At 41.8% G+C, this 18847-nt stretch overlaps 1 protein-coding gene and 1 long non-coding RNA gene across 8 annotated transcripts in view; both read left to right on the top strand.

Annotated features, from left to right (window-relative positions):
* The window catches only part of LOC115198233 (serine/threonine-protein phosphatase 2B catalytic subunit alpha isoform), a 130489-nt gene that overhangs the window by 39952 nt on the left and 71690 nt on the right, over window positions 1-18847 (top strand). The gene's annotated exons all lie outside the window — the stretch shown is intronic.
* On the top strand, window positions 6196-8169 carry LOC115198234 (uncharacterized). Its single transcript, XR_003879191.1, has 3 exons — window positions 6196-7127; window positions 7557-7656; window positions 7821-8169. It is a non-coding gene; the product is annotated as an uncharacterized LOC115198234 (long non-coding RNA).

The raw sequence follows: 18847 nt of genomic DNA, 5'->3' as shown, positions 1-18847 counted from the left end.
TTGCTGTAATCTGTTGTAGGATGTGCAGCAGCAAGGGCTATTTTACCAAGAAGGAGAGTGATGGAGTGCTGCATCAGATGACCTGGCCTCCACAATCCCCCGACCTCAACCAAATTGAGATGGTTTGGGATAAGTCGGACCGCAGAGTGAAGGAAAAGCAGCCAACAAGTGCTCAGCATATGTGGGAACTCCTTCAAGACTGTTGGAAAAGCATTCCAGGTGAAGCTGGTTGAGAGAATGCCAAGAGTGTGCAAAGCTGTCATCAAGGCAAAGGGTGGCTATTTGAAGAATCTGAAATATAAAATATATTTTGATTTGTTTAACGTTTTTTTGGTTACATGATTCTATATATGTTATTTCATAGTTTTGATGTCTTCATTATTCTACAATGTAGAAAATAGTAAAAAAAAACTAAAAAAACATTGAATGGCTAGGTGTTCTAAAACCTTTGACCAGTAGTGTCTGTCAGAGCGGCATTGCACTAAGATACGGTGGCATAGTATAGAGTACAGTATAGAGGTCGAATGGCCGATTAATTAGGGCCGATTTCAAGTTTTCATAACAATCGGTAATCTGCATTTTTAGCCACCGATTTGCCGATATTTTTTTTGTTCTTTTTTAGTATTTTATTTATTTATTTATTTTGTATTTTTTTGTATTTTTTCTTTTTTACACGTTTATTTAACTAGGTAAGTCAGATTAAGAACGCATTCTTATTTTCAATGACGGCCTAGGAACGGGGGTTAACTGCCTTGTTCAGGGGGGATTCGTTTTTGCAACCTTCTGGTTAATAGTCCAACGATCTAACCTGCCTTACATTGCACTCCACGAGGAGCCTGCATGGCAGGCTGACTACCTGTTACGCGAGGGCAGCAAGAAGCCAAGGTAAGTTGCTTATCTTATAAAAAACTATCAATCTTAACATAATCACTAGTTAACTACACATGGTTGATGATATTACTAGTTTATCTAACGTGTCCTGCGTTGCATATAATCAATGCGGTGCCTGTTAATTTCTCATCGAATCACAGCCTACTTCGACAAACGGGTGATGATTTAACCTGTTGGGGCTAGGGGGCAGTATTTGCATGGCCGGATAAAAAACGTACCCGATTTAATCTGGTTACTACTCCTGCCCAGTAACTACAATATGCATATAATTGTTTGATTTGGATAGAAAATACCCTAAAGTTTCTAAAACTGTTTGAATGGTGTCTGTGAGTATAACAGAACTCATTTGGCAGGCCAAAACCTGAGAAGATTCCAAACAGGAAGCGCTCTCTCTGACCATTTCATGGCCTTATTGATCATCTCTAACAAAAACAGGGGATCTCTGGCATGACGTGACATTTTCTAACGCTCCCATAGGCTCTCAGAAGGCGCCAGAAAGCTGAATCGTGGCTTTGCAGCCCATGGCTGAAAAACATTAGCGCATTTTGATAGTGGTCGATCTGAGGACAATGGGACGGGGCGCGCGTGCCCGAGTCGACTCCATGTTTACTTTCTCTCTCTTTGAACGAAAACCACCACTCCCGGTCGGAATATTATCGTTTTTTTACGAGAAAAATGGCATAAAAATTGATTTTAAACAGCGGTTGACATGCTTCGAAGTACGGTAATGGAATATTTAGTATTTTTTTGTCACGAAACGCGTCGGGCGCGTGACCCTTATTTACCCTTCGGATAGTGTCTTGAACGCACGAACAAAACGCCGCTATTTGGATATAACTATGGATTATTTGGGACCAAACCAACATTTGTTATTGAAGTAGAAGTCCTGGGAGTGCATTCTGACGAAGAACACCAAAGGTAATCAAACTTTTCTAATAGTAAATCGGAGTTTGGTGAGTACCACACTTGGTTGGTGTCAAAATAGCTAGCCTGTGATGGCTGGGCTATCTACTTAGAATACAAAATGTGCTTTCACCGAAAAGCTATTTTAAAATCAGACATAGCGAGTGCATAAAGGAGTTATGTATCTATAATTCTTAAAATAATTATGTTTTTTGTGAATGTTTATCGTGAGTAATTTAGTAAATTCACCGGAAGTGTTCGGTGGGAATGCTAGTCACATGCTAGTCACATGCTAATGTAAAAAGCTGTTTTTTGATATAAATATGAACTTGATTGAACAAAACATGCATGTATTGTATAACATAATGTCCTAAGATTGTCATCTGATGAAGATCATCAAAGGTTAGTGCTGCATTTAGCTGTGGTTTGGGTTTATGTGACATTATATGCTAGCTTGAAAAATGGGTGTCTGATTATTTCTGGCTGGGTACTCTGCTGACATAATCTAATGTTTTGCTTTCGTTGTAAAGCCTTTTTGAAATCGGACAGTGTGGTTAGATTAACGAGAGTCTTGTCTTTAAAATGCTGTAAAATAGTCATATGTTTGAGAAATTGAAGTAATAGCATTTCTAAGGTATTTGAATAACGCGCCACGGCAATAACGCGCTTTTTTTGCGAAAAAAGCACTGTCGTTGCATCAATGTACCTAACCATAAACATCAATGCCTTTCTTTAAAATCAATACACAAGTATATATTTTTAAACCTGCATATTTAGTTAATATTGCCTGCTAACATGAAATTGTGTCACTGCTCTTGCGTTCATTGCCTGGCTCTGGACAGGCTGATCATTAGGCTATGGACAGGCTGATCATTAGGCTATGGACAGGTTGCGTGCATTTGTTACTATTTTGTAATGGTTGTTAATTTCATCTTCATAGAGCCTATAATACAGTATCACGACTGTCTCTATATATTGTTGAACTGGGACTCAACTTTGTCCCTATACTGACGTGTAGCCTGCTTGATTGCTTTGCGGAAGGAATAACTACACTGTTTGTATTCTTCCATATTCCCAGTATTCTTGCCCTGGTTAAATGCGGTGGTTCGCACTTTCAGTTTTGCGTGAATGCTCCCATCTGTCCACGGTTTCTGGTTGGGGTAGGTTTTAATAGTCACAGTGGGTACAACATCTCCTATGTACTTCCTGATAAACTCATTCACCGTATCGGTATATGTGTCAATATTATTTTCTGAAGCTACTCTGAACATATCCCAGTCCGTGAGATCAAAAACATTTTTTTTAAAGCATGGATTCCGATTGGTCAGACCAGCGTTGAATAGTCCTCACTACGGTTGCTTCCTGTTTGAGTTTCTGCATATAGGAGGGGAGGAGCAAGATGGAATCGTGGTCCGATTTGCCGAATGGATGGTGGGGGAGGGCCTTATATGCATTCTGGAAGGTAGTATAGCAATGGTCGAGGGTTTTAGCAGCTCGAGTACAAAATACTGCAGAGTTGCTTAAGAGCTAGTCACCATGCTGCCATCTCTGTCGGCGCCATCATGTGAGGTTCCGCTCTGAAGCTGATTTACACTTCCCCAGCTCTAATGAAAGCTAATCCTGTGTCATGGCATGGGGGGAGACAGGCCTCCACATGGCACCACAACTAGGGAACTAACATCTTCTTTAGTGGCTGTCAGTCGGCTGGCTAGGCTTTTTAGAGCATGAGATGCTACAGTGCAGGAGATCATGCCACACTTAGCAACTAGGAAGTTGCAATGTCATGTCGTGTGATGAAGAGATGACTAGTGTCATGGGCTAAGAGTTCTGAAGACTTCTGAGTTTGGGATGTCACTGCGCTGTAGAGGGTTGCTGAAGTCATGGTAAGGGTTTTTGCAACATGCTCGTCTAGTATCTGTGATTGGTGATGTATTTGTCTCAGAGGGCAAAATTTGCTATATTTTGGGGGGAACGAGTAGATAGCTGTGGAATGCATTCACCATCATTTCAAGGCAGGAAACATGGGTAAGTGTTTGTAAAGTAGGGGTCTTGAAAATGTGGTCTGTGTGTGTGGACTGTGGAGATCTGGGGAGGCTCAGGAGTACTCCAAGTGAAAGCAGAACACTGTTTGAGAGAGGTCGGGACTGCTGCATGTTTAGCTAAAGAGCAGCTCTGGTCTGGATCGCAGAGTTCTGAACCGACCTTGGTAGAATCAGCCTTCAGCTCGTATGTTTTAACATGATTTCAATTCATGACTTAAGAAATGGAATGATTTATTTAATCTACCAACATTTTTCAAAGTGGCTTTCTGAGCACACCAATGGGAGAGTTCTTCACTCTCCCATTGAGATGGTGAGTCACTGTACGTTAAACAATGCTAATGAGAAGATCTATTAATGTCGATATGGTGCTTCTCATACGAGCTTTTAGTCTGCGTGAGGCAGTCTGCGTCAAAGGCTGTCTGTCATTGAGTAGTCGATAGTCAGTCAGGGAGAGTGGGTGCTTTGACAGATTGACAGGCCTTCACCAGCATACTGATTTCCCCAGCCCCCTCCAGTTCCCTCCATGTTCTCATTGACGTATCGTGCCGTCCCTCTGGTCCTCTCGGCTGGCCCTGACTAATCCTTGCCCCTCGCCCCTCCTCCCTATCCCCTGCATGGCCGACGCCATCCACCATCCGCCAGGCAGCTGTGAAGCGGCCGGGTCCCCACTGGCCACTCATCGATCCTCCTCTACTGCCTCCAATGGGCCGACACACGCCAGCCACCAGCAGCACACTGTGGGCCAGGAGCCAAGGAGGCCAATGCAGGAAGGGGACATCCTGAGAGAAGGCAATAGAGAGAGAGGGAGGGAGACCACCCATCTGCCCAAGCTAGTCAGGAATTGGTTAACCACACGTTACATATATATGCCCCTCTCTTTTCACAGTTTACACGTGTTTTGATTGCCATGTTGCCACAAAGCTCCAGCGTGACCTTTACATCTGTCGAACGAGGACAATCAGTTTGCTCATTACTCAATCTCCTACAGCCCTCAGACCCTTGGCTCTGAAAAGTGCTTTAAATGCTATTGTCTTAGCGATACGGGCGGGCTCGATAGCTGTTTTGGAACCAGCTACTGTCTCTCACTGTCACTTTGTACACAGTGTCATTCAAAGGAAAGAAGCTCCCACACACTGCACTTTCAAAGTATCACGTTTATTTTAATGCTGTACCATACAGATGTAGGATCTTAATTTGATTACCATATTGCAGTTTAACTTTTATGCAAAGCAGGAAATGTTAACTTGTAGTGTATTTGAGGTTTAAAAAGCCTTTCCCTAACAAAAAATGTATCAACCCCTACAAAAATGTCCATTAACCTCCTAGAGATGATTTGATGCACCAGTGCGTCAATCTAAGTAACATAATAAAAAAATCCCCATCAAAATCCATCAGTTTAAGCTAAAGATATGTTTTTTGCATTGGATGCGTCTCAATCCACCGCATCCACAAGTTGCACTTCCGCATCTGCAGTGAAATGTGGCAGAGGTAGAGCTGTGTTTATGAGACCATGAGTCATCCCGAAAATCGGTCTTTTCACGAAAACCTCTGTAGCGTTATAACGGTTTGACCGACAAACTACACTGCTCAAAAAAATAAGGGGAACACTAAAATAACACATCCTAGATCTGAATGAATGAAATAATCTTATTAAATACTTTTTTCTTTACATAGTTGAATGTGCTGACAACAAAATCACACAAAAATAATCAATGGAAATCCAATTTATCAACCCATGGAGGTCTGGATTTGGAGTCACACTCAAAATTAAAGTGGAAAACCACACTACAGGCTGATCCAACTTTGATGTAATGTCCTTAAAACAAGTCAAAATGAGGCTCAGTAGTGTGTGTGGCCTCCACGTGCCTGTATGCCCTCCCTACAACACCTGGGCATGCTCCTGATGAGGTGGCGGATGGTCTCCTGAGGGATCTCCTCCCAGACCTGGACTAAAGCATCCGCCAACTCCTGGACAGTCTGTGGTGCAACGTGGCGTTGGTGGATGGAGCGAGACATGATGTCCCAGATGTGCTCAATTGGATTCAGGTCTGGGGAACGGGCGGGCCAGTCCATAGCATCAATGCCTTCCTCTTGCAGGAACTGCTGATACACTCCAGCCACATGAGGTCTAGCATTGTCTTGCATTAGGAGGAACCCAGGGCCAACCGCACCAGCATATGGTCTCACAAGGGGTCTGAGGATCTCATCTCGGTACCTAATGGCAGTCAGGCTACCTCTGGCGAGCACATGGAGGGCTGTGCGGCCCCCCAAAGAAATGCCACCCCACACCATGACTGACCCACCAATTATTTCATTCATTCAGATAAAGGATGTGTTATTTTAGTGTTCCCTTTATTTTTTTGAGCAGTGTATAAAAAAAAGACTGCCTAAAGGGGTACATTAGGCAAAATAAAATGGCTAAATCATCCATAGTGTGACCATCTTAAAAACAATTCCATGTCAGTTTACACTTTTAAGAATGAATTATAATCCACATTATAATTCACATTTCCTGTTGCTGCAGGACTATTTTCCTGCTGTAGCAAACTGGCTTAAATTAAGATCTTACATCTGTAGAACAAACATTTCTTTATGATGGCCGATACAGATACCATAGATCTCACTATCACCAAGGGTAATGCCACACTCGTAAGCTCCTTCCCTCCACTGTAATTAGACCTATCTTTGTGCACAACAGTCCAAACCAATAAAGATATCACTCAATGCGGCATGGCACTGTAGGAGTTCTCTCTATAGCTAAGGCGGCCGCATGCGCATATATTATGACGACATTTTGTGACTTTTGTTTGTTTTGATGTTCTGCTAGAGTTTTGATGGCTGTTCGGGCACACAACATTTTTTCTCAAGTCCAGCTAAAGTTCAGGGAGCCAAAGTCTACGCACCTTCCTCCGTGATTGGTCAACTGTAGGGGTGAGACGAGTTTCTGCTTCTTGTCGATTCAGCCTGAAACTCAATGTGATTTCAACATGGCAAACGACAACTTCGAGGATCGATTGACGAGGAGGTGCAGAAGTGCCTTCACCACTACGATTCTAGCCATACATTATATAAAGACCAATTCATGGAGGGAGACACTGGGGTTCGACCCAACCACTTGTTTGGAAAAGTGGAGTAGGGTTTGCGAGAAGTTCGTCAAGGCAAAGAAAATAAACAAGGGCCTCAGTGGAGATGCCGGTGGAAAGGCTACTTCAGAAATGTTGCCGGTGGCTTGTTCGGCACATGAAGCATGGGAGAACTGAAAGCAACATGCCGTCTTCACCAAAGGATGAGGTATGTTGTTGTATTTTCTATTGTAGTCTACGAAAAGAGTACCCATATTTTGCTAACAATAGCTAGGCAGCTAGCGCTAGCTACTTGGCTGACTAGCGGCTAGCTAGCCTAGCAGCATACTCGTCCAGAGAAAGCAAGCCAATCAACTAAACTAAAGATCTTCACAACTTTTTATGAAACATAATTTTGTTAGAGAAAGAAAATCATAAGCTTCCCACATTGGTAACACCAAAGTCATATTTGGTTGCAAGGTCCAGCTTGTCAAAATGTTGCAAACATTTGAACAGAGTTGAGTAGCTAGGCCAGGCCTACTTAACTCTGCTCAAACATTCCCAACAGTCTATTGTAGTCTTGGTTAATGAAATTTGATGTTCATTCATGTTTTGGTTATGTGTACTAAATAGCACTCTACATTCTAAATTGTTCAAGGCACAAACATCAGTGAATGGAGACAGCACCTGGTTTTTGTTCTCTGCACCCCAGCACTGCCTGTTCACCGGCCCAGTAGTAGCAAGGGTGTGAGAAGAAGGTAGAAAAGAGCTGCAGACTCAGTTCGACACGTCACTCGCAAAGGCATTGCAAATGATTGAAGACAGATCTCAAGAACGTCATGCACCGAGCTTGTCCCAGAGGTAAATAAATACAGATCATTTCAGAATCTTCTCATTTACTCTCTTCTGTTGTCCCCCCCAGGGCCCTGGCACCTAGAGCTGATTTCATGGATGAACTCTCACCAAAACTCTGGGAGGAATTTGATCACCAGCTGTATGAGTTCGTAAATTACTTCAAGAAGAGGACATGGACCACAGTGAAATGCACACCTTCTGTTGTTTTTCAGACATCTCAGCAATCGAACATTAGTCCCTTTTGTTATTTACATGTCTGTTCATAGCAGACACTGTTGTACAGAAATATTTATAACACTGACACTTACATTTTATTCCATAGACACTTGTTTACATGTCTGTTCTCAGCAGACACTTTTGTACTGTGGTTTACTTTGAGAAGAAAGAATAAACGTTTATTTTTGTGTGCTGAAAAAGCTCTGTTGGCATTTCTTCATATATAAAGGTGTTTCAATGCATTATATTTGAACATCAAGTGCTGACAACATTGAGAAGAGCTGTGTGTCAGTCTCTACAGGCTATCTAAATGACTGCACACATCAGAGTCAGGTTTCATTTTATTAACAAGATTAAAACTATACATTTTGTACAAAGTACTTTGGTTCACATTACACACAAAGAACTGAGTCTGTGTCCATCAAGAGGTGTGTGTGTGTAAGCAGTCCAAAGAAAGGCCTATTCTGCATGATTGTCTGGCCTTGGGTTGTTGTCCTCTCCTAACTCTGTCTTCCTGACATGGCACATGACCGGGGGCAGAGGAAGTTGTTTAACTTGCAAGCCTTGTCACGAGAGGGTCTCCCTGGCTCTTGAGATTGTTGTCCCCCTGCCACAAGCCTCCACGTTGGTAGTTGCCAGAAGGGAGGGGTGTCTCAGCAAAAGCGCGAGGCACGTATCTTGCGTTTGGCTCATGAGCTTCCTCCGTGGAGGGCCAAACATGCCCTTAGCCTTTTTCAGGGGTACACTTGATTGGACAACCAAGAATCCTCATCCTTGCAGCCATGATGCCGAATGAATTCGGACTCTCTGACAAGAGTGGCGGTAGTTCCAGGTATGCCCAGGTTCATTGATGGACACCTGTGAATGAGGTAACAAGAAAATGTCAGATATACGGTACCAGTCAAAGGTTTGGACACCTACTCATTCCAAGGTTTTTTATTTTTACTTTGTCTTCAATATTATTCTACAATGTAGAACTAACTATGAAATAACACATATGGAATCATGTAAGTGTCAAAAAAAACATTCCTCATGAAGCTGGTTGAGAGAATGCCAAGAGTGTGCAAAGCTGTCATCAAGGCAAAGGGTGGCTACTTTGAAGAATCTCAAATATATTTTGATTTGTTTAACTTTTTTGGTTACATGATTCTGTGTCATTTCATAGTTTTGATGTCTTCACTATTATTCTACAATGTAGAAAATAGTAAAAATAAAGAAAAAAGCTTAAATGAGTAGGTGTGTCCAAACTTTTGACTGGTACAGTTTGGCCCCCTCAAAAAAACACCATATAATTTGGCATTTCTCATAGAGGTGCATACATGTATACAGTAACAAGGGAAATTAGAAACTGAAACGGAAATTATATTATCAGCTGTCTTCGGCTAGCCGCCAGCCAAACTGAAGCATGCTGACGACTTTAGGAGGACCTGTAGGAGCCCTGTGTGTGAGAGCTTTCTGAGTACTATAGCCGTAGGTGTCTCCTTCAGAAGCAATTTTGTTGCTTGAGATTGTAGTGTTCTTTCGGCATTTTTGTCAAAATGTAGTTATTGGCATAGCCTTGTTCTGTTCAATGTTCTCTACCTACATAGTACTCTAAATACACCAATTCATGTTGTTAAATTAAAAAGAATACTAGATAAAAATTGCTGACACCATTCAAACCAATTAGGGATCAGAACTTTAAAGCCAATTATCTCAGAATTATCTTTTTGCAGATAGAACCTTACAGTCCCACGCTCTCACCATCTCAGTCCAAACCACCATAGATATCTTACAATGTGACATGACACTGTAGGAGTTCTCTAGAGTTAGGAGGACCTAGGAACCCTGTGTGTGTGAACTCTAAGCACCATCTCATATAAATCATCTCCATTCAAAAGCCAGTTTTTGCTATGACGGATAAAAGATCAGGCCGAGGCTGCGCTGCTCTGTTTCCGTGGCAACCCCTTTACAATTTTTTTAATACATTTTTCTATGATGCGATTTATGTCTGTTTTTTTTGCAATGGTGTGTACCATAGGGAGTGTAGAGGGGTTATTCAGTCCCCTGACTGTGTACACAAGGGCGGCAGGTAGCCTTGTGGTTAGAGCGTTGGGCCAGTAACCAAAAGGTTGCTAGATCGAATCCCCGAGCTGACAAGGTAAAACTGTCTTTCTGCCCCTGAACAAGGCAGTTAACCCACTGTTCCTAGGGGGTCATTGTAAATTAGAATTTGTTCTTAACTGACTTGCCTAGTTAAATTAAGGTTAAAAAAAATACTGTTGATATTAAAATATGATTTTGTTGAATGACTAATATAAACAGCCCATAGGGAAATACCCCAGGGATGAAAAATGATTAAATATTAAGAGAATTGAAAATGCAATACTGTAAATGTGGAATAGTTATTTTAAAAAATCTATTGAACACTGGTTTCATTTTCATTGCAGACTACAATTCTCACCTGAGTAATATGTGCTTTTTCAGAAATGTTTTATCAGAACATTCTATGAACTGAAGTAGAAGTCACTCACCAACTACCTCTACTCCAATGATCTTGTGACCTGAAAACATGATGAACTACTAAAATATGCTTGTCCTTATAGAAGGGTTAGATTTTGACGTACCCATTTGGACACACTTCATCTAGCAGCTCTCCTCTTTACCCTAACTTTGCATTCTCCACTTACTCTGGACCAGAGTGCCAGGGGCACCACCCGTATGTGTGTGTGATTGCCGCCCCCGGGTCCACCACATTCAGTTTATATCCCCCTGTCTCTCCATCTTCCTTACTACTTTTCAAATACAGGCAGCTCAATTCAAGACTGAGCCTGTGGTACTCAGGCACTAGCTTCAAAGCCTTGTTCTGCTAAGGGTCTTGTCCCAAACCAGCTTCCCTCCTACTAACGCATGCTAAAGAGGCACACACAAATGTGACCGGCCGGCTCGATTCGGCTATATGTAGCAAAATTTGAAATTGTGTTTTTTTTACATTGGATAAAAGTAGAGACTCAGAGCTAGAAAATGGTGTCATACCCTACAGTTGAGGAACAATGGGAAAGTAATTCTGCTTTGAAAGTTGATACATTTGTAACCTCGCTTTTGAGAAAATGGCCCTTGGTACCTACTGTTTTGGTACCTACTGGAGAGCTTTTCTTTGTCTACACCCATTCAGCATCGTTCACACCCTTTTAAGCTTTAGCCCCACCCATCTCTTTAAGGATTCACATGTGAGGCCATGTACTAAACAACCAAAAGATTTGAAGACTGCATGTTTGCAATCAAATGCCAGAATTTTCTTCATCTCCTTAGCTATTATACTCTAATTCCACTGATTTCAAAACTCAGTCCTCCAGAAAGTGGAGAGCAACACTTATGCAGTTCTTCTACGAGATATATTTATTTAAAAAAAGCTGTGTTAGAAAGGATTACCTACACATATTGACCAGCTCATATTATAGACAGAAGCGTGCTACATGGCAGACCAATCCAAACTCATCTATCGGCATGTCCAGCCCACTTATTATCTAAGCTGATGATGGCTAGCAGGAAGGTTGCTGGCTTTTTCCATGGCTAAACCAACTAGGCTCATAATTTAACTATTTTATCCATATTTACAGATGGCATACACGTTTGTTATTAAGGCACATGAAAGTTCACATGTTCCAGAAGGCATTTCTGCCCAAAAATGAATTTTGACATTTAAAAAAAGTTTACGTTCAAATGGAGCTCCTGTAAAGTAGTGACGCGTGACATACGCCTAGTTTCCTGAAACGAGTCACAAATGTCTAAATGACCGGGGCCTCTGCTTTACTTTGTAGATAGAACAGAAGCCTAAACTCCTCCAACGCTGACAAAAACGCATTTGGTTGCCATGACTGCCATTGTTCTGGTGCTTCATCTCCATATTACACAATATAGAAAAAACAGAACCGTTTCCTCATTCCCGGTAGTGTCAGTGGGTTTAAATGATGTCGGTGTTAGAGTGGATAACAGATTGTAGGCTACCATTTAGTATTGGCCAGTCTGCAGCTTCATTAGAAAGCTTGTTCAGTCTCAGAAAATGGTGGATTTCAAGCCGCAGATCTTCATACGACTTCCTGAAAGGATGTGTGGTTGATTCAACACCAGACCAGATAATTGGTCAAGAAAACCCTGTGTGGGAACCACTGAGAGAAATTATTGAACGTTGGCCAGTAGAGAGGAGGCTAAAGAAAGGAGTTGGTAACCCAGGCTGACTTTGTCAGAAAGAGGATTTTTGGTGGGATTACTATTCCTGTATGACTCTGGCGTTCTTTGCTTTCGAATCATCCCTAAATGAAGTTGGCAACCATAATCCCAGACTTAAATGTTCTTTTAATCCCCTGTCCATTTTATAATATTGCAGAGCCTTGGATGCTGCTGCGAAGGGACCGTAGGTGGGTTTTAAATATGGAGGGCTCACCCTCAAATGTATTACGCCTTAATTGTATCTGAAGATTGCATCTCCTAGGCAGAGTGCTGATTTATGAATTATTGATGGGCAGCTTTGTAGCCATTCTAAATGAGAGAGGGGGGGACTGAAAGCTCTTGAGAAGTAGCGCAAATGCAGTTTGAGGCGTTCCGTAGGGAAACTAGGCTCATTTATCCAGGGTATGTCCCAAATGTCACTCTATTCCCTATATGGGCCCTGGCCAAATTAAATGCACTATAGGAGATAGGGTGCCATTTGGGACGCAGCTCTGTGTGTCTCCATCGACACACAGATGTTACAAACTTGAGCTATGGGTGAAGTGTTTCAACACAAGTGTCAGAAGGGAGAGACTAATATTCAGCATCTTTGGATGTGGCAGACAACATTGTCCATATAAACTGTATAGAATTTTTTTGGGGGGGAACCAGAAGTTCCAGTTGGTGTTCTAAGTTTGGAATGCCTCTTCTATCCCTTTCGTCTTCCAAATAACCTGACATGTTTGAACCCTTTCAATATTCTCTATCAATTACCCAGTAGCATACGGTCTTCTCTTCTCCATCTCATTGTGGTTATGTAATTTAATTAGTAAGCACTGTCTGATAATGTTGTTTGGGGGAATGAGATACACCCTCTTTGTATCCTGTTCAACACTTGGCAATTCTACTCCAAATATACTGGAAAGCCAACTCTGCTGAGAGCCTTTTTATGGGAATATGTTGAGAGATGGGAAGGGGTTTTTGAGTGCTGGTTTGCATGTCCCTCCTTGGTTGTAGTCACACTGAATAGAGCTGACTTTTTCTTTGAGGAATGGCAGCGTTCTTCTCTGTTATTGAGTCATGTCTTGGTTCATGGCCTCCATACTTTTCTTTTGTAGGAACCATTCAAACAACAGTTCAGTCATGATTCATAATGGGGTTTAGCTTTGCAGCTTTTACTGTGGTGTGGGTGGTGCGGCGTGGGGGAGAAACATTTGTCCACCCGCTTGAAATATCATCTATGAAATGAATGTAATAGACTATTGGAGGATAATCAATATTGCTGTTCTTAGCCGCCATTATCGTTGACTATGTCTCCTTCGCTACACTTCTGTCACACACTCCTTTCTCTCCTGTTCTTCCTCTTTCTGGTGGTCATGCAGAGACTGGGGGCAGTGAAAGTGCTGGCGTGGTAACTTGTCTCAGTGTGTAGATGGGTAGTGCCAGCCAAATCCTCACCCACACTCTCTGAGGGTTGTGCCCTGTTTGTGCACTGTCAGCCATTTTCCCAGGTCAAATCCCATAGTGGATTGAAAGGCACTGTGCTCTGCAAGATTTCATTGTGAAATCCTTTAGATGCCAAAACACTTGAATTTAAGCATTTGTTTATCAACTTTGCTTTCTGAGATTGTATATTATACTGAACAAAAATGTAAATGCAACATCTAAAGTGTTGGTCCCATGTTTCATGGGCTGAAATAAAAGATCCCAGAAATGTTCCATATGCACAAAAAGCTTATTTCTCTCAAATTCTGTGCACAAATTTGTTTACATCCCTGGTGAGGACGATAATCATGCATATAAACTGCCCTGAGGCAATGCCCCCATGCACAAAACGAGGTCCGTACAGAAATGGTTTGTCGAGATCGGTGTGGAACAACTTCACTGGCCTGCACTGAGCCCTGACCTCAACCCCATCGAACACCTTTGGGATGAATTGGAACGCCGACTGTGAGCCAGGCCTAATCGCCCAACATCAGTGCCCGACCTCACTAATGCTCTTTTGGCTGAATGGAAGCAAGTCCCCGCAGCAATGTTCCAACATCAAGTGGAAAGCCTTCCCAGGAGAGTGGAGGCTGTTATAGCCACAAAGGGAGGACCAACTCCATATTAATGCCCATGATTTTGGAATTAGATGTTCGATGAGCAGGTGTCCACATACTTTTGGTCACGTAGTGTTTTTCAATTGACTGATTTGAAATTATTGCATTTATATTTTTGAGAAATATTACTTTTTAATGTCAATGTTGTGTACATGGAATGGTTGCGACTAATCACATTGGCTATCTCATGGCAACGCTTTCTTCGTCTTTACAAATAGGCCTAGCCTCGGTGTTTAATTTGCTAATTTTCTTAATGTCACACGCTCTATCTGCCCAAGATATGGCCATTATTATTATCCTTCTCTATTCTGTCTTTGTGCAGCCAATTGTCTTTTTGCCAAGTGGTACCTTTCTGCTCAGACACTGCCTGGGGCGTCTGTGGTGAAGCCACAGTTATGTTGCTTGGTTTGAGACACATAGAATAAAGTTGCTTCCTGGGCTGGATACTGCCTGTAAACTGTAATTTGATTGACACCTACAGACAGTCAGGGTTCCCTAGTCAATAACAATGGGAGCGTTCATTTTTTCCTGATGCTCGCTCATGTTACTTGTGCAGTGAGTGTACAGAGAGCAAAATGCTGACTTCATCTACACACACTGCCTAAATACATGGGTATTTGTGTGCTCATATTTGCCTCTGGAAACTCTACATTAAGTAGGCCCGCAGCTTATAAAGAAGAAAATAGTTCATGGGCCATTCCATCACCCATAAAAGGTGAAATAGAAACATGAGTGGTATGTGTGATGTGGTTGAATGCTACTGCATTAGCAGGTGTAACGCTGGATGAGAGAAGTGGGTGCCTGTGCAGTGGTTTCAATAGATATTCAATATCATTTGAGATAAGGCCATAACCTATTGCCTACTGAATACAGCTTTCAGTCAGATGTCAACAACACGGGAGTGAGAAAAGGGGAGGGAGGTGTAGACATCTGGTCCATGTTCAGTAGGGCATAACTTTCTTATTGGACAGGTTCAGATATTTCAGTTTAATGTGGAGGAACTGGTTGTATTTTTCTCCCATTGCGTGCCTAGTACTGAGCATGAATGCTGAACGTTGCTCATTTAATCATTTCAAGTACTGACATAAACCCCTGTATTTTAGAAAAAGGAAAATGTACTGCTTGGACTGATCATAATGCTAAAAAGCATTCTTTGTATTTACAATATATAGTCTACTGTTACGGCGCAATCATTTGTTTGTTCCATCCATTATTTTCTTCTGTAGATTAAAAACAGTTCAGTCTGCCTCCTATATGAATGACGTGCTCTATAGTAGTTGCTTTGGGAGCAAATTATCCTCACTGGTCTCTCCTATGGGGCTCATACAGAACTATTGCTGAGCTTCTGGGAAAATGAATCGAGGTAAGATCTGGCCCTGTGGGAAATCTATTTTTCCCCACAGGGCCAGATGATTGAGTCCCACTATGTTATGTTGATCAAGACTCTTCCCCCCTCAAGACGTGTATATTATGTGTATGTTGTGCGTCTCACTGTGTGCACTGAACGTGGTGAGCTTGGGCCATATTTACTGAATCATGTAGGCTACATGCATAGAGATCCTTTAATTCACATTCTGTATGTAATGATATGGCTACATATGCATCAATTTATATAGTATAGGGGTTCTGGAGAAGAAAGCAGTTTGACCAGTTAGAGATGTTGAAATATTCTAGGAACAACCACATATCCAGCATCTTGTAATTGGAGCATATACCACTTAAAAGGGAAATCAGTAGTTGCTACATCCATTTTTGGACTTATAAATTAATGATATGTCCTAGGCTTGGGCGGTATCCAGATTGTAATACCGACCTTGTGTCATACCGGGACATTCCGCGCTGAACACAAGGGGAGCTGTTTTCAAAACCCACCCTCTGTAATCCGAAGGTTAGCAATGCTAACAAGTACATGTCAAATCCCATAGCATTCTCTATCTAAATGCTAACGAGCACATTGCAAACATTTTGTACAGTTTATGACCTAAACTATACAAGTAACTAAAAAAATGCTACTCACAGTTTGCTGCACGCATAAAATAAATATTAGCCAGCGGGGCTCTTGATCCAGGAGGGGTTTCTCTGCTGTCACCAAGTGAATGCTTGATTTTGTAAGAAGCTAACCACTTAGCTAGATAGTTAACTAGCTACTGAATTAGAAAACCAAATGCACAACTGCTGAGCATTTAACACATTTTAGACAGTTAACCTAGCTTGAATTGCAAACATTTAGTTGTGAATTCCATACTCTTAATTAGATCACCTGGCGCATACTGCACAACAGTGAGTGACAACAAACACCATGTGACTGGGGACTACAGTAAGCTTCATAATAATGTGACAGGTGAAATGAAGAAAGCAATGTTCTTTATCTCCTAACGTATTGCACAAGTTGACTGCAGGTATTTACTTAAAGTGGCTACAAATATTCAAATGTATTAAAACATTTTTAATATATTGTTTCAACTGTATTGACGGTATTGGAAAAACCATTCCGTGGCTTTTTCCAAATAACCTGGTATATACGGTATACTGCCAAGCCTTTGATTCTTGAAGTACTGTACACAACTTATCTGTCTCATGAGCTAAGTTCAACTGATGTACCCCATCAGAACCTAATGTTTGTAAACAAAGTAAATGTAAACAAACATTAAATAGCCTTAAAACATGGTTAATACAGTCCTTGCATCCATGACTCCGTCTATGAATTTGAGAGTGGTTACATTTCTCCATCCCCATCCCTCAGCTTTTTACCAAAACAGAGATGGGGACACTGCTTTGTCATTGTTTCTACTGCTGATTGTCGCTTTAAAAGCCAGTTGGAGAGCAGTACTTTTGTTCATTAAGGTAGTGAAAGTAGCAGAGAGGTAATGAAGTGAAAGCATCAGGGGTAATGTAGTGAAAGCATCAGAGGTAATGTAGTGAAAGTATCAGAGGTAATGTAGTGAACGTATCAGAGGTAATGTAGTGAAAGTAACAGAGGTAATGTAGTGAAGGTAGCAGAGGTAATGTAGTGAAAGTAGCAGAGGTAATGTAGTGAAAGTAGCAGAGAGGTACTGTAGTGAACATAGTGAAGAGGTACTGTAGTGAAAGTAGCAGAGGTACTGTAGTGAAAGTAGCCGTTTATGAGGTGAAAGTAGCAGAGTGATAATGTACTGTAGTGAAAGTAGCAGAAAGGTAATGTAGTGAAAGTAGTTATCTGACTAATGTCATTATAGTGCTCTAGACAAGAATCTTGCAGCTTAGATTTTTTTTATTGGCCAAAAAAGTCAATTACTCTTATGTGCTGCAATATAATAATGCATTGCAGTTTCAATTTGCTGAAATCTGTCCGGTATCCTTCACATGACTTCAGACTATTGAGATGCACCCCAAGTGTCATGCATCACAATTTATGCACCAGTGATCCACCAGTCTTCCATCCTGTCTTCTGATTAATCATTATTCTGCAACGTCATTAAACGCCTACCTTAGAGCTGAAGTGATTGTTACACAATGTGAAAAGTGCCGACCCCCAGTGTAACCAACATGGCTTCCTGTAATCAGCCTTTTGAATGATACTTTTAATCCGTGGAAAGGAATTAGTTACTGTTCCCTGGAGTGCCTCAAATAATGCATGAGGGGGAGATAGATAATGCATTCAAAATACATGAGGGGGTGTCGTTTGAATAATGCATAGTATTAATTTGCTACGCAAGCGGGAGATGGATAGCGTTTCTATCTAATGGTGGAAATGGCTCTGATTGGAGCAATGGCTCTTAAGCATGCCTGTTGCTTTCCTGAGTTTAAACTGTTATTGGGCTTTTTACCAATTAAGCACCTACTTTTTCAATGATTGCCAAGAGCCATTTTCTACTCCCACAATCCCACTGCATTGTGATGGGAGAAATATCCATCAGGAGAAAAGAGACTCATAGCACTTAAAGTTAGGTAAATTAGATCCGACGGCAACGACAGTATTGTCCTTCAGAGCAACAAGCTAGTCTCTTGGTCCAGTAGATTTTCTTGAAAGCTGACTGCTCGTGAACAGGGGACTGAATCCTGGGGTTGGTCTATTTTACTTCAACGTGAGGGTTAAAAAAGGCCGGGGCAAGACAAGTTTGGTGGGTTGATTGGTGCTGGAGAAATGAGGTGTGATCCTTGATAGTCCTTTACTGAATGAATGAATTACTGTACCTAATGTACAATATCAAATGATCCATTTTCATTGAAATTCCCCTTTAAGTCGTGGTGAAAGGGGATGTTCAGACTTCACATGAATGCAGACCAATTTCGCTCCTTCTAGACTAGCTGGCGGAGCAGCAATCGCCTGGTTACATGGCGGGGGGCTGAGTAATGATGAAATGAATTAAAGCTATCAGCTAATGGAGCCCAGTTTTGAGTCATACTTAGTATTCAGCCAGGCAACCATGCAAGCATGCAACCAGGCAGGCGTACAGGCAGGCGTACAGGCGGGCAAGCAGGCAACCAGGCAGGCAACCAGGCGGGCAAGCAGGCAACCAGGCAGGCTCGACCAACTCAGTCTGCTGTACTCTCACAGTTCTGAAGCGCTGGAACACAGGAGTGTGTGATATTCTGAATGACAGTCTTC

The sequence above is a fragment of the Salmo trutta genome, chromosome 8 (genome assembly GCF_901001165.1).
Source record: "Salmo trutta chromosome 8, fSalTru1.1, whole genome shotgun sequence".
NCBI lineage: Eukaryota > Metazoa > Chordata > Actinopteri > Salmoniformes > Salmonidae > Salmo > Salmo trutta.
This window is presented reverse-complemented; position numbering and strand designations above follow the sequence as displayed.